The sequence below is a fragment of the Myodes glareolus genome, chromosome 1 (assembly GCF_982192425.1).
Source record: "Myodes glareolus chromosome 1, mMyoGla1.1, whole genome shotgun sequence".
NCBI lineage: Eukaryota > Metazoa > Chordata > Mammalia > Rodentia > Cricetidae > Myodes > Myodes glareolus.
In genome coordinates, this window is record NC_142026.1 from 18,105,198 (window position 1) to 18,120,413 (window position 15,216).

The 15,216-nt window shown below is 46.5% G+C and overlaps 1 long non-coding RNA gene across 1 annotated transcript in view; it reads left to right on the forward strand.

Moving 5' to 3' along the window:
* LOC125416299 (uncharacterized) overlaps positions 1–10,865 on the forward strand; it is a 56,345-nt gene extending 45,480 nt beyond the window's left edge. The window contains exon 3 of the long non-coding RNA XR_007236836.3: positions 9,679–10,865. This is a non-coding gene — a long non-coding RNA (uncharacterized LOC125416299). The remainder of the gene's footprint in view (positions 1–9,678) is intronic.
* The last annotated feature ends 4,351 nt before the right edge of the window (positions 10,866–15,216 follow it).

Sequence of the window (15,216 nt, forward strand, 5' to 3'; positions counted from 1 at the left end):
TCACTAGGGCCCCTGGCCAAGGGAAAAGGAATGCTGGTTGGCTCTCCCTTTTTCTAGGTCCTCCGCAGTGATCTTTATGAGAACCCCATTTTCTCTCTCCAGGGTGAGGGCAGCCAAGTTCCCCCATAAAGTGTGACCAGGGAGCCCTACTCACTGCACATGCTCACCATGTCTTCTCTTGTGGATGGTTATTTTTTACTTTTGGGGGGCCCCCCACCCAGCTCCCAAATAAATACACAGAAACTTTTTCTTACTTATGAATGCCTGGTGTTAGCATGGCTTGTTTCTACCATCTTTTCTTAACTTAAATTAACTCATCTACGTTTTGCCTTTGTGCTTTTACTGTTTTGTTTTTTTTTTTTAAATTTCTGTGTATCTTTTCTTTCCTTCTTATTCTGTGTTCGTCTGTTTAACTGGAATGCTAGCTGGCTCCTAACATTCTTCCCCTCTTCTTTTCTTGCTCCTCTCTCGTTTCTCTTTTACTCCTAATTACTCCCTCTGCCTGGTAGCCCCACCTATCCTGCTCCTGCCTAGTTATTGGCCATTCAATTCTTTATTAGACCAATCAGGTGTTTTAGGCAGTAAAAGTAACACGGCTTCACAGAGTTAAACAAATGCAACATCAAAGAACACAACACATCCTTGCATCATTAGGCAAATGTTCCACAGTGTAAAGGAATGTAACACATCTTCAGCTAGTGTCCCACAACGCCCCCTCCATGAAATACCCCAACAGACATGGTTCTTTACCCTCATCTACTCCAGGCTCCCCTTCATTTGGCTTCGTTTGTTCAGTGTGACCCCTGGATCTCACGATCATTTGCTTAGTTCTCTGGGTCCCTTTGGGATGACCACCAGTCCCTGGCTGAGGCTCAGACAAGAACTTGGCCTATGTGTGCTGTACTGGGCCTCTAGAGATGGGTACTATGAGAGAAGATTGCATGTAAGTATCCTCCCAAGGGAAGCTGGGTGGTCATCTCGTGAGATCCCAAGATTCCCTGGCTCAGCCCTGCCAATCAACCAGCCTTCTCTGTCACTCAGCCCTGTGGGATGTGATTCTGGGCAAATGGATTCCATTGAGTCTCCATCATGCTAGTCCTTCCTAGGAAGGTCTCAGTCCTTACCCATACCCAGTAGAACTCTGGTTTATCATCTTGTTTCCCCGTTGCAATGGACCCTTAAGGCCCACCTTTCAGAGTAGAGCCTTCGGTGGCCTGAATGTGATCCTCTGCAGGCGTGTGTTCAAATATAGCCTTCAAGGTTGATGTACTAAAAGGCAGAGTCTTGGAAGAGCTGATAAGATCATGTGGGTGGAGCCTCATATGTGGTGATATTTTGTCTGTGTTTTAACAAATAAAGCTTGCTTGAAGATCAGTGTGTGGAGATAGCCACCTTAGTTAGCCATAGAGGCAAGGCAGAGGTGGCTCACACCTTTAATTCCAGGACTCAGGAGACAGAGGCAGACAGATCTCTGTGAATTCAAGGCCACCCTGGGGTGCACAAGGTTGAATCAGGCTAAAAGAGAAACAGAGCTCACACCTTTGATCCCAGCACTAGGGAGGTAAAGACAGGAGTGATGTGGCTGGGCAGAGAGAGGAATATGAGGTGGGAGGAGACAGGAGCTCAGAGAAAATTCAGTCTGAGCTTTCGTAGAGCAGGGTCGCCCTTTCGGTCTGAGGTAGAGGTAAGAACTAGTGACCGGCTGCTCTGCTTCTCTGATCTTTCAGCCTTAACCTCTATATCTGACTCTGGGTTTTTATTATTAAGACCAATTAGAATTCGTGCTATGCTCATAACTTTATATAGGATTAGCGTCTTGAATGTGGCTGACACAGGGGCTGTCTGAGAAGCCATTGATAATGGCACTGGGACTTGTTTCTTCTGCATGTACTGGCTTTTTGGGATCCTAGTCTGTTTGGATGCTCAGCTTCCTAGACCTGGAGGGAGGGGGGGAGGAACTTGAACTTCCCACAGGGCCGGAAACCCTGACTGCTCTTAGGACTGGAGAGGGAGGAGGAGAGGGGAGTGGGGGGAGTGGGAGAGTAGTGGGAGGAGGGGCAGAAGTGGAAATTTTTATAAATTAATAAAAAAAAAGAGATCCCAGAGCGTTCCCTTGTCTCTACTACCATCTAAGGACATACCAAGAAATTATTCTCTATGAACCAGAAAGTGAGCCTTTATAAGAATCTGTCTGTCAGAACTTCAGGGAATTCTGTTGTTTATAGGTTACCTCATTTGTGGTATTTTTGTTAGTGTACCCTGAGCGGACTAAGAGCCCCAAATCATTAGTGCCCTGTCTGATAAAGCTTGTCTCTCATGTGAAGGCCCAGTGGGTTACTCTGTTTTTAAGTAGCAAAGATTAAGTTGCATCTGGAGAAACATCAGGTTGCCCGTTCCTATCCCTTTGGATAGACGTCATTCTCTCACCTGCAGGTGAATTGGATGCCTGTCTGCCTACTCATCCTCCAACTGATTTTTTTTTAAATTTTAGCTTTGAAGATTTGCTCAACATTACAGAACCGCCAGCCTAACATAAAGTGAGAAATCCACCCGTGTCACCAGGCATCCCCGGCACATTAAACCATTTTCTTCCATGTTCCCTTCCAGTGCTTATCCTTGTGAACGTATAATTTAAGGAGCTGTAATCATAGTATAGCTATCATTTTGTGTTCTGCATTTTCCGCTTAGAATTAATTATATCATAAGCATTTTCCATGCTGTTGCAAAGTCGTCATAATTATCATTTTTAATGACTGTATGAGAATTCATCAAGAGGGGAGTGCATTACTTAACCCTTATTGGGTCCTGGGCTTTGGGGGCACTCTTTTGTTCTGCTTCTCCTTTGGGGTCACCCTTGATGTCATGCCCATCTGCTCTTCTTGGGTGACTGGAGGGGAGACAAGCAGCGACATGGGGAGTCGATGGAGCAGGAGGAGCAGATGACACCAGAGCGGGCAGCAAGCAGCAGGATGTAACACTGTGATAGGGTCTGGGGGGATGGATCAGCCAGTGAAGTGCTTGCACCCATGAGGACCTGAGTTCAGAACCCTAGCACCCACGTGACCATGCATGCTTGTATCCCTGGCCCTGGGAATGTAGAGACGGGAGGGTTCCTGGCTTGCCACTCTATCCTAATCAGTGAGTTCCAGGTTTAGTGAGAGACCCTGTCTTAAAAGAATAAGGAGGAAGTGGTAGAGGAAGACACACATGCTGCTTTTTGGCCTTCCTCCAAATGTATTTGCACACACGTGCACACACACCTTTGTCAACATGCGCGAATGTGCAACTGACACACATAAAGTAAAAGGATTCTGTTACACAATGCACAATTAGGGTGAGAACTGGAGGGCCACCCTAATCTTTTGGTAAGCCCCTTCGTTAATGACTCTTGGGGATGGCAAGCCTTTGCAATGACCTTGGGTGCCTAGAAGAAAGGAGTCTGCTATAGGAAGCTGATCTTGAAAATACATTTACCCTGAGGGCCTTAACTTTCCCAGCTGTCAGCATCAACTCTCAAATGCTCTTCTGCGTTCCACAAACAGAGCTCCAATTTTTGTTAATCAGATGTTTAGGGCTGATTAGAGTGAGCGTGATCAACCGAGAGGATTTCAGCTAAGCTGGTGTTTCTTCAAGCCCTACCAGTGATGTCGGCTTCCCTGCACTCCATGAGCTGGAATTCCACACCAGGCATGATCCTCTGCTAAACAAGGCTTCCCCTGAGAACCTCTGGGGAAACAGTAACGCTGTGTGCTAGGCCTCTTTCTTGGATGTTCTTAACGCCCGTTCATGTATGTAGTACCCTGAGAAGTCCTGCAGGAAGGAAAAGGGCTGCGTTTGGTTGATCTAGTGTTTTCTAAGGCCCAGTGGCTTTTTGTCCTATGGCACCTACATTGGTTATAGTCCAGTCAGTAAAATAAAGACAAATTGCGTAATTTTGAGAAGATGAGTCATGTTCTAGTTTAAAAATGTGGGACTGGGTTGACTGCTCAGTCAGTTAACAACACGCTTTCTGTCTGAGTATGAAGACCTGAATTTGATCTCTAGAATGCATATAAAAAAGCTGGGCATGGTGGTAAATGTTCATATTCCCAACTTGGAGACATGGAGACGAGTGAATCCCTGGAGCTCATTGATCATCTAGTCTAGTCTACTTGGTGAGTTATAGGCCAATGAGAGACCCTGACTCAGAAAACAAGGTGGATGGTACCTAAGGAAAGCGACATGAGGTTGGCCCCTGGTCTCCAGACAGAGGTGTGAGTAAGTGTGTGTGTGCTTGTGGGTGTGTTTATGTGTGCATGCACGTACACTTGCGTGTATGTGTGTAGATTGCATTATATGCACGTGTGTGTGTGTGTGTGTGTGTGTGTGTGTGTAGGTTGCAGGCAGGCCTGTAAGGATTTTCTTAATTAGTGATGGATGGGGGAGGGCGCAGCCTATTATGGGTAGTACCACCCCTGGGCTTCTGGTTGTAGGTTCTATAAGAAAGCTGACTGAGCAAGTCATAAAAAGCAAGCCAGTATGCAACCCTCCTTCATGGCCTCTGCATCAATTCCTGCTCCCAGGTTCCTCTCCTGCTTGAGTTCCTGTCCTGACTTCCTTCAGTGATGAACAGTGCTGTGAAAGTGTAAGCTGAATAAATAAAACCTTTCCTCCCTAAGTTGCTTTTGGTCATGGTGCTTCATCGTAGCAATAGAAACCCTAATTAAGACAAAGAATAAACCAGATGGAATGCTGAAGAGGTTCAAGGCATGAGAGGATTCAGTGAACCATCTCTGGCTGTGAAGAGGGAGGGTCTGTCAGCGAATGAATGTGGGTAACCTGGAGGCGCTCACGAGGACCAGCCAGCAGTCTGGGAAAACAGAGGGCTTGGTTCTACAACTTCATGAAACCCGTTTCTGTTTTCAAGTGATCCTTGAGCTAGTATGAGAACCGAGGTCAGCTAGTGATTGTTTCTAGCCTTGTGAGACCCGAAGCAGAGAATCTCTTGAGCCCAATGTGCTTCTAACTTACAGATCTGTGTGAGAATGTGAGTGTTGTTTGAAGTCGGCAGGTTTGGAGTAAGTTGCTATGGCAGCAATAGAGAATGAACACAGTCTCCCTCCTTTAGTCTCCTGCCCTTCTCATGCATTTGCTAGAACTGAGGCTTATTTTTCAATTGTTTTTATTGTGCTATACAATTTTGTTCACTCCCCTCTTTTCCTCCCCTCCCCTCTTTTAATCTTTTACCGTGACCTTCATGCTCCCTATTTACTCAGGAGATCTCGTCTTTTTCTCCTTCCTATGTAGATCCATGTATGTCTCTCCTAGGGTCCTCTATGTTGTCTAGGTTCTCTGGGTTTGTGAACTATAGGCTGGTTTTTCTTTGCTTTATGTCTAGAAGTTCATATTATATTTTTTTTTCTGGGTCTGGGTTACTCACTCCATATGGTTTTTCTACATCCATCCATTTGCCTGCAAATTTCAAGATGTCATTATGGATCAAGGACTTGAACATAAAACCAACCACACTGAACCTTGTAGAAGAGAAAGTGGGAAGTATACTTGACTACTTTCTAAATACATCCCCAGTAGCACAGACACTGAGAGCAACAATTAGTAAATGGGACCTGGTGAAACTGAGAAGCTTCTGTAAAAACATGGTCAACAAAGCAAAACGGCAACGTATAGAATGGGAAAAGATTTTCACCAACCCCACATTGGAGAGAGGACTGATCTCCAAAACACACAAAGAACTCAAGAAACTTGACATCCAAAAAACAGATAATCCAACAAAAAAGAATGGGCTATAGACCTAAACAGAGAACTCTCAACAGAGGAATCTTAAATGGCTGAAAGATACTTAAGGAAAAGCTCGACATCTTTAGCCATCAGAGAAAAGCAAATCAAAACAATTCTGAGATTCCATCTTACACCTGTCAGAATGGCCAAGATCAAAAACACTGATGACAACTTATGCTGGAGAGGATGTGGGGTAAGAAGGACCTAGTCTTATTATAAGGGACTCGGAGACATGCCGTCTGTGGATTCTAGCTCCTCTATGGTTCTTCACAAAGGGCTGGCAGGAAGGCTAACAGCTCATGGTGAGCATCTGTCAGTGTCTGTTAGCATTTGGTGGAGTGGGTGTTCGGAGAAGTATGCCAGGGTGACTGACTTGTGGAAGAACAGAACTGGAGTTTTAAAACTGAGGCTTTGAAGCCAGGTGATGTTAGCACACGCCTTTAATCCCAGCACTCGGGAGGGGAGGGAGAGGCAGGCAGATCTCGGTGAGTTCAAAGCCAGCCTGGTCTACAGAGAGAGTTCCAGGACAGCCGGGGCTACACAGAGTAACTTTGTCTCGAAAAACCAACACACACACACACACACACACACACACACACACACACACACACACACACACACAAGGACTTTGAGATCTCCCATGAGTAATGACGGTGCACCCATGCCAATGTATTAGACTGACAAGCAGCACAGAGGGGTGTTCTGTAAAAAGCATTCCAGACCGGAAGCCAATTTCCAGCTCTGTCATGTTCTTATCCAGTGTCCCTGCGTTGCTCATACTGAGGATTCTCTAAAGGGTTATTGTTGGAAAGCCCCTCTCCTTGTTTCTGTCTGTCTCTGTGCACTTGTTTTTGGGTAGGCATGATTGTGTGTGCACACGAGTGTATAAGACACTGCTAAGAGCCTGTCCAACTTTTCAAAAACAGGGTCTCTCGTTAGACTGGAACTCAGCACGGAGGCGGGGCTGACTGGCCAGCTAACTCCACGGATCTGCCTCTTTCAGCTTCCCAGTGCCGGCATGATAACCACACACGACCACATTCAGCGTTTTAAAATGAGGGTTCTGGGGGTCTAATGCACATCCTTGCTACTGTCTGAAGTATGTCCCAGCCCAAGAATAATTTTACACATTTGAATGATGGTGGATGCCATTGATGTGATTATAACGATTTTAATGATTGGCTTGAGGGATATCTCCCAGGCAAGAAATTGTTGCTAAGGGAAATTTAAGATTCTCCTCTCACTGGTTTGGGAGACATGGTCTCAGATGTGTCTGGGGGCTCCTAATGTGTGCTGGCATAGGATTACTTTTTCCTCGATAGACTATTTTATGCCAAGCCTGTGCTGGTTACTGTGGGGGCAAATTAGAGCAACGAAGCAGGTCATCCCTTGCATCGGAGGAGAGAGGCCAACAGCCATGGCTATGTCAGGAGTGACCAGGACCATGTGCTGAATTCTACCTCAGGTTTGTGTCAGCTCCCTGTTACTGCTGTCATTGGAGTTTATGTGAAGGAGGTTTTCCCTTTGATCTTTGTAGATCACAGAGAGGCACAGACCTCTGAGGAGCAGTGATTCAGAGATGGGCTTTGCAGCGTTGGTATTTTCTTTTGGCTCCCACGGGGGACGTGCTCACGGAGGCTGTGATCATCTTTCGTGACAGTTTCCCATAGGATGGAAACGTACTTTGCCACCCACCTTGAGAAGGTTATTATTATTATTATTTTGAGGCATTTGCAAGCAAAACAAAGCACTCTGCCATTAACGGAAAGCTAGACTTCTCTATCCGCAGGTATTTGTGACAGGTTGGTTGATGCCGTCAGGGGCGACACGCACCTTTTCCAAATGCAGCTTTTGTAGCTCATTCCTCTTGGGTGGATTAATCCCTAGTGCTCCCCTTTGACTTGCTCTTTCCCTGCACGGACAAAGCAATGATCGCAGGTTTCCCCCGCCTCCCTGTGCCGGGGTGTGTGTGTGGGGGTGTTGCCCTCAGACCTACCCTCCCAGCACTGCCACATCTGTGCAAGCCTTCAGCGTGCACCTGGTGGTTCAGGCCTCACAGAATGGGGCTCTCAGCCTCTTTGATGTTGGAAGTGCCACATGCTCTCAACGTTCCACGTTTCTTCTCTTTTCCCGGGAGACTGCTGGTGGAAACTTTTTACAAGGGGCATGGAACAAATTTTGCCTCATCTGTCACAGAGCTGAGGGGCAGCTAGGACTGCGTGGAAGCCTAGGACCAAACTCAGGGGCACTAGCAGCCTGAGAGTGAATTCTGATCTCAACATGGCTTTTTTATATTTAAAATTATTTATTTATGTTTTATGTGGTGTATGTGTGTGTAGTACATGTGTATATGTGTGTGTGTGCGAAAGTGTGCACATCACAAATAGGAAGACGTTGGGAATCCTGCCCTACCGCTCACCTATCCGCTTGAGGCTGAGTATCTCAATGAGCCTGGAACTTCCCATTTTTGCCTAGGCTGGCTTGACCAGAAAGGTCAGAGATCTTCCTGTCTCTATCTCCCCTCCCTAGCACTGAGTTTGTAGGTATGCTTGTGGTCACACCTGGCTCTTTATATGGGTCTGATCTCAGGTCCCCATCCTTGTGCACCAAATGCTCCTACCCACTGAGCCCTCCAGCCCTGATCTCAAAACATTTCTTTGAACAAATTGCTTTTTCTTTTCTTTTCCCAGAGCTGAGGATCAAACCCAGGGCCTTGTGCTTTTATTAGGCAAGCGCTCTACCACTGAGCTAAATCCCCAACCCCTGAACAAGTTTCTTTATTCCTCTGAGACTCAGTTTTCTCTTCAGTGAAGTGCGAAGAAATGCAGCTTCATAGAATTGCTAAGATTATGGCAAATAGTACCCACTAATTGTGTGAATATAGGAAGCGCTTAATACAAACCAGCTGTTAGCTTCATAGCTGGGATCTTCGTCACCATGTCCAGCATTGCCACTGCCACCATCACCATGGCCGTTGGCATCATCCCCAGGGTCATTCGCTTACTAAGTGTTTGGCATGATGTGGCAGGATCTCGTGATGTTCAGGATAGCCTTGAACTTCTGGAACCCAGAAATCCCCCTGTCTCAGCTTCCCAAATAGCTAAGACTACTTACTATCAGTTCTATTGTGCTGAGCCTCCATTGCCACCCGACGTGAGTTCTCATCATAGCTATGTATACCTCTATCACTATCTGCATCACCTGCATCATCTGCATAACCTGCACCACCTGCATCACCTGCATCATCTGCATCACCTGCATCATCTGCATCACCTGCATCACCTGCATCATCTACATCACCTGCATCATCTGCATCACCTGCATTATCTACATCACCTTCAAGCCTTCTGGAGCACCCGCATCAGCCGTCTCACTGGGTTCTCTGTTTCCCAAGAAAGGATCTGGATTCTAGAACATAGAAGGGACTTGCCCGAGTTCATGAGGGATCCTCTACCCATCTTTGGGGTGGTTTTCCTCATGGACTCCTTGGAAAGATCTTCTTTCTAATCCTTTGCATCTTTAAGAAAGATTTCCCTCCCCCTTTAATCTTTAATATGGAGCTCCCCCCATCTCACTGTAGACTGCAAATAGACATATATTTGGGAAAAGTGAGGAGCATTGTATCAGTGGAAGAAATTACTTTTTATTGCAATGTGGAAGGTTGCCTTGTAGCTAATCACAAATGGTTTCCAATATGAGGTTTTCTTGCAGTGCAGCCCACTGATGACTTTACCCCATCTGCCTTCCAGGTCCTCTACTGAACAATGTCAAAGAAATTGTGCCGCCACAATAAAACCAGCCCCGGTGTCCCCGCCCCTTCTGTCTGGCGAGAGGGGGTAAAATCACAGTGTGTCAAGCAGGCTGTAAACATATGAGCTGCTTTCTCCTCGACTTTTGCAGGGCTTCTTCAGGATGACAGGAGGACAAAGGGCTGCAGTGGAAATCACCATGCAAATTGCCACAGTGTCTGAACTGGAGACACCTTTGCCTGCGGCGGCTCAACAACGGAGCTTATGTGACTCCCACTTAAGGGGCGACGTGAAGTGCTTTCTGAAGCCGAGCGTCTGCACCACCTAAACAGCGAGCCTCCTGGGCTTGCCTCCAGAGTGCTTTGGTAGAAATGAGCACCTGGAGAGTATGACAACCTAGACAGAGTGGGCTCTGGTAGGTGATCCTCCCTGACCTGTCAGCAGGCTCTCTCTGTAAAGTCCGGTCCATGAGGGCAACTGGGAACAGTTTAGAGTATGACACTGTATGTGCCTTAGAGACACGATACCCGCCATCTTTAGGGATGTACCTGTAATGCCTTTCTTATTTTTCCTGTTTTCCTCTTTCATTCACTGGGTCAGGGACGCTGCAGAAGGTTGCTGTGGGAGGCCTTCTTCTTCTCTGAAGCTTCTCTGAACACACTTGGTGTGCTGTTCGTCCTGTCTCCATGCTTGTGACCAAGAGGCATGACTCCAGAGTCTGCTTGTGTCTAGACATCTCTGACTTTCGTTTGTGGCCTTGTGTCCACCCCGTGACTACGTCTGCAATTGTGGAGGCTTTGAAAGAGTTGATGGTTACTGACTGTTGCTGGCCCAGTGTTCTCTCGGCCTCTTTCCTCTGGAGGAAGTGACTCCATAGATGCACAGCCCTCTCCCAAGGGCACATAGAAGATCCTAGAAGTGTTCTGAGACATTTCCTTGGATCTAAGAAGCAAGCAAACGTGGGCTTGATGTTGCCAGTTCTTCCATATTAACTTAATGTCCACGCTGGTATAATGACACTTCACATAAGGAGGCTCTGTGTGTGTGTGTTAAAATGTACAATATCTGTTGAGCCCTAAACACATGCAGACAATACAAATTAGACTCTCTCTCTATATGTATATATGTGTGTATATGTAATATTTATGTATATATTATATATAATATATAGGTATATATAATATATAATTATAGAAGAAGTCATGAATTTGAGAAGTGGGCGGAAGGAGGGACACAGGCGGAATTGGGACAAAGAGAGGAAAGGTTGGGAATGATGTAAATATAGTGTACTCATGTATGAAATTCTCAAAAACAAAAATAAAGCCCTAAAATATTCAACACTCTATTTGCTATTTATTGCCTTTATTTGTTTTAGTGTTTTAGGAAGTATACTGAACAGTCTGTGTGTTTTCACCTCAATACTGACTATAAAACTTCAACTCTATTTTTATCAAATCTACTTGTTTATCATTTATTTGTTTTTTTAAAGGAATTGATTGATGTGATTATTGATGCTAGGAAGTTTGAAATCTGCCTGGCATGCTGTGCTGGAGACTCATCAGGAAGAGCCTGGAATCCGATGCTTCAGGCAGAGTTGGAAGGTTATCTACAGAGAGACTCCCTTCTTTCTTGGGGGATGTCTTTTTTCTAAGATTTATTTTATTTTTAATTATGTGTGGCTTTGTGCACATAGGTGCAGTACCCAAAGAGGCCAGAAGAGGGCATTACATTTCTGAAACTGGAGTTGCAGTTGGTTGTGAGCTACCATGTGGGCTTTGGGAACCAAATCCAGGTCCTTTGGAAGAGCAGTCAGTGCTCTAAACCACTGAGTCATCTCTCCAGCCCCTTGAGATGTTAGTTCTTTAACTGATGGGGCCGAGGAGGAGGCTCAGTGTATAAAACACTTTCTGCACAAATGTGAAGAGTAGAGATCAGATCCCAGAATCCATGGAAATAGATAGGAATCCTAGTGCTTGTGGTGGGGATGGAGTAAAGAGAAGGGAACACAGAACAGGAGGGCTGGCTAGATGAGCTGAGTCAGTGAGCTCTGAGTTCAGATGAAGACCCTGTCCCAATGTATAAGGTGGATTGCAACGAGGAAGACACCAATGAGGTCAGCTTAGTCTTTCTCTATATGTATACATTCATATTCACACACACACACATTTGAACAGGAATCCACACATTGCGTGCACACTACACACATATACACATGCAAAAAATATCTTGAAGTGATTAGGTGGTATTTATTGCATTTTGAGGGATAATCATCTTTCAAAGCCCATTGATTTAAGTGCTAATTGGTTTAAAAATACTTTCTCTCTTAGGGTTTTTATTGCTGTGAAGAGACACTCCGAGCATAGCAACTCTTATAAGGAAAACATTTAACTCAGGGGGGGGGGCTTGCTTACAATTTCAGAGGTACAGTCTATTATCATCAAGGTGGGGAGCATGGTGGGAGGCATGGTGGGAGCAGGCGACATGGTGCTGGAGGAATAGCTGAGAGCCCTACATCTTGTAGGCAACAGGATGTCAACTGAGACCCTGGGCAGTATCCTGAGGCTAGGAAACCTCAAAGCCTGTCTCCACAGTGACACACTTCCTCCAACCAAAAAGGCCATACCCAGTCCAACAAAGCCACACCTTCTAATAGTGCCCCTCCCTGTGAGATTATAGGGGCCAGTTACATTCAGACTACTACATCTTCACAGTGATATTTTGACCTACTGTTTGGCTAAGTACCTAGGGGCCATGGCACTGCCAAATTGATACATTTAACCAGGTTTAGAATCCTCTGTACAGGTGAAGAAAATGCGTCTCCGAGAAATGGGCTGGTTAGAGCTTAAACTATATCCACACCCTACCCCAGGACTTATATATATGACCTTACGCACCAAAAGGAATTTTGTAGTTGTGATTTATTTAAGGTCCTTGAGGTAGCGAGGTGGCTCTGAATTATTCAGGTGGCCCCAGAGATGTAATCAAAGGTTCTTTGATGAGGAGCGAGGAAAGTTGGAGTCAGGCTAGCATGGTGCCCATTGAGGACACAGAGGGGGCTCTGGCTCAGGGGTTCAGGGGGCCCACAGAAGCTAGAAAAGGCCGAGAAACAGATTCTCTCTTAGAACCTGCAGCGTCACTCACACCTTGACCTCAGTAAAACCGACTCGGGACACTTTTACCTCTAGAACTTAAGAATAAATTTGTGTGCTAAGCTGCCAAGTTCGTGGTAATTTGTTATAGCAGCTGTAAGAAGCTGATAGGTTTGTCCAAGGCTGCATCGTGAGTGGGTGCCGGAGATGAATGGAAAGTCAGTCCAGGCTGACTCGGTAGCCTCAAACATATCACGGTCTTGTCATCATTCGTCCTGCTGATTGTTCCCAAGCAATAGTTCTTGAGTCTCTCTCCTCTCATGGTCCTTGTCCACATCCTAGCCACCCTGCCTCGAGGGACACATTAGTCACACGGGAGAGAGGGACTGGGGGAGAGCCTGCAGAAGGAAATGAAAACAAGAGGCTTTATTTCTCGAGGTCCTTCTCTGCGGCGGGCACTTCAGGATCCTTGTATTTGTTTTCCCCGCCTTCTTATAAGGTTACCATGCTTGGTTCATAGTTGAGGAAATTGTGACCGAGAAAGGGAAAGTAAGCTGCCCAAAGTCCCACAACTGGTCAGGCAGGCTGATGCCAACTCTCCGGGCTGCGCCCTTGACTTGCTTCACCGTCGCTCAGCAGCAGCACGGGAAGGAGGTTGTTGGTTCAGAGCAGAGAAAGCTGAAGATGGAAGGCTCTGTGGTCTCAGAAGTGTGTGAGCATGCCATGCTTACGTGCAGGGTCTGTGTCGTGCCAGGGTGACTCCAGAGCCCTCTGCTTGCCTTTCCTTTCTCTTAGCCTGCTTGGCCTTTCGCTTCTTTCCTGTGACTCTTGACTGCTTTTAGTATTTGCAAATGTTAATCTTCACTGTCAAGTTCCCTGGGTTTAGAACGACCCAGGAGACACACCTCTGTGTGTCCATGAGGGTATTTCTAGGGAGGGTTACCTGGGGGAAACTCACCTCGATGTGGGCATGGTCTGGAGCCCCAGACAAGAATGAGGGAATAGGGAGGAGGCCAATTGGGCAGCCGGTGTTCATAAGTCTCTGGATCCTGACTATGGATGAGATGTGACCAGCTGTCTCACATCCCTGCCACCATGCCTTCTTCATCCTAAGGGACTGGGTACTCAAACCCTGAGCCAAAGCAAATCCTGAAGTATCATTTTGTTTTTCTTTGGTCAGGTGTTTGGCCCTAACCCAAAGAGACGTAGCCCCAGTATCCGTGCAGAATCTTGTCCCTCCCCACTTCCACTTTTCCCTTTTCATGGTCATTGCTGCCTCCTCCTTCGGCTCTCCCATGCTGGCCACCCAAAGAAGGTGGAGGAATCAGAGGAGGTGAGCATGTGGATGGTGCTCCCCCAGGGGACTGGCCAACCTCCCAAAGGCACAGCCAGTGCAGGTGGGCTGGGCACTCAGGGACTGAAGAGCATTTTCAGGAGTGAGCTACTTACTGTAGACATGGAGCTGAGCTGACGACTCAATGAACCAGGTTATCAATGGCCCTGGGCTAAAAATGCCACGTTTAATTTTGGAATAGCCCGTTCGGGGTTACAAATACCCTGTGAAGTCAGCTTCAAATGTGGTCTAGCCGCTCTCAGACACGTGAAGAATATTTCAGACGCGCCCATTATTTTCTATGCAGCCCAACGTACAGTTTCCAGAAGACCCTCTGTTGTCCTGATGAGCGGAGAGAAGATGGGAAGCGGAGAAAGCCGGAGCATAACCATCTCAGTGAAGGGTTACAGCCGGGGCTCTCAAGCCGAGAAGCTGACTTAGGAGAATTTCTAGGGGAAAAAATGTGCAAGGGAGTTCTCTTTGCTGCCAGAGACATCATTGCGCGTGAGAAGCAGAGAGCCACAGTGAACCGCTGTGACATCTTTCTGCATCCACCTCCTCTCCTCCTCCCCCACCCCACTTTCTTCCCATGTCACTTTCTCTCTTCCCCTGCCCCCTTCTATCTCCCTCACTGCTTTTCTTTTTTTTTTTTTTAAATCAATCTGCCCTTCAGATATTAATCGAGCCTTAACCATGTGCCAGGTACTCTGTTGGCTTCCCTGAGCAAAGACAAACAAAACCAGCGGTATCTGCCGCCAGTCATTACCCTCTCAGCCCTACGTGGAGTTTCTGATTCATTATGGTGATTAACGAGCAAAAAAAAAAATAAGTAATTAAAAAACGTGATTCATGCTCGAAGGGATAACCCGAGGGAAGGAGAGGGGCTGGCTGGGACATCTTAGATCGGACAGGATGACTTCTTGAGAGGGTGGCATTTTCGTGGAGAATGGAAGGGAGAGAGAGGAGCTCAGCAGAGGATGGACTGAGGCTTCCGGCCGAAGAGCCTCACACAGGAAGGACTGGGGAGGAGATTGGTGGTCTGATTGGCTTGAGGCAAAGACTTGGTACAATCGGGGTGTATGTGCATGCCCGCGGAGGGCAGAGGTTAGTATTAGGTATCTACCGCTCTCCGTCTTTTTTTTTTTTTTTTAAATTTACTTACTTATTTATTTATAAAAATTTCCACTTTCTCCCCTCCTCCCAATACCCTCCCATTCCCCCCACTCTCTCTCCTCCTCCCTCTCCAGTCCTAAGAGCAGTCAGGGTT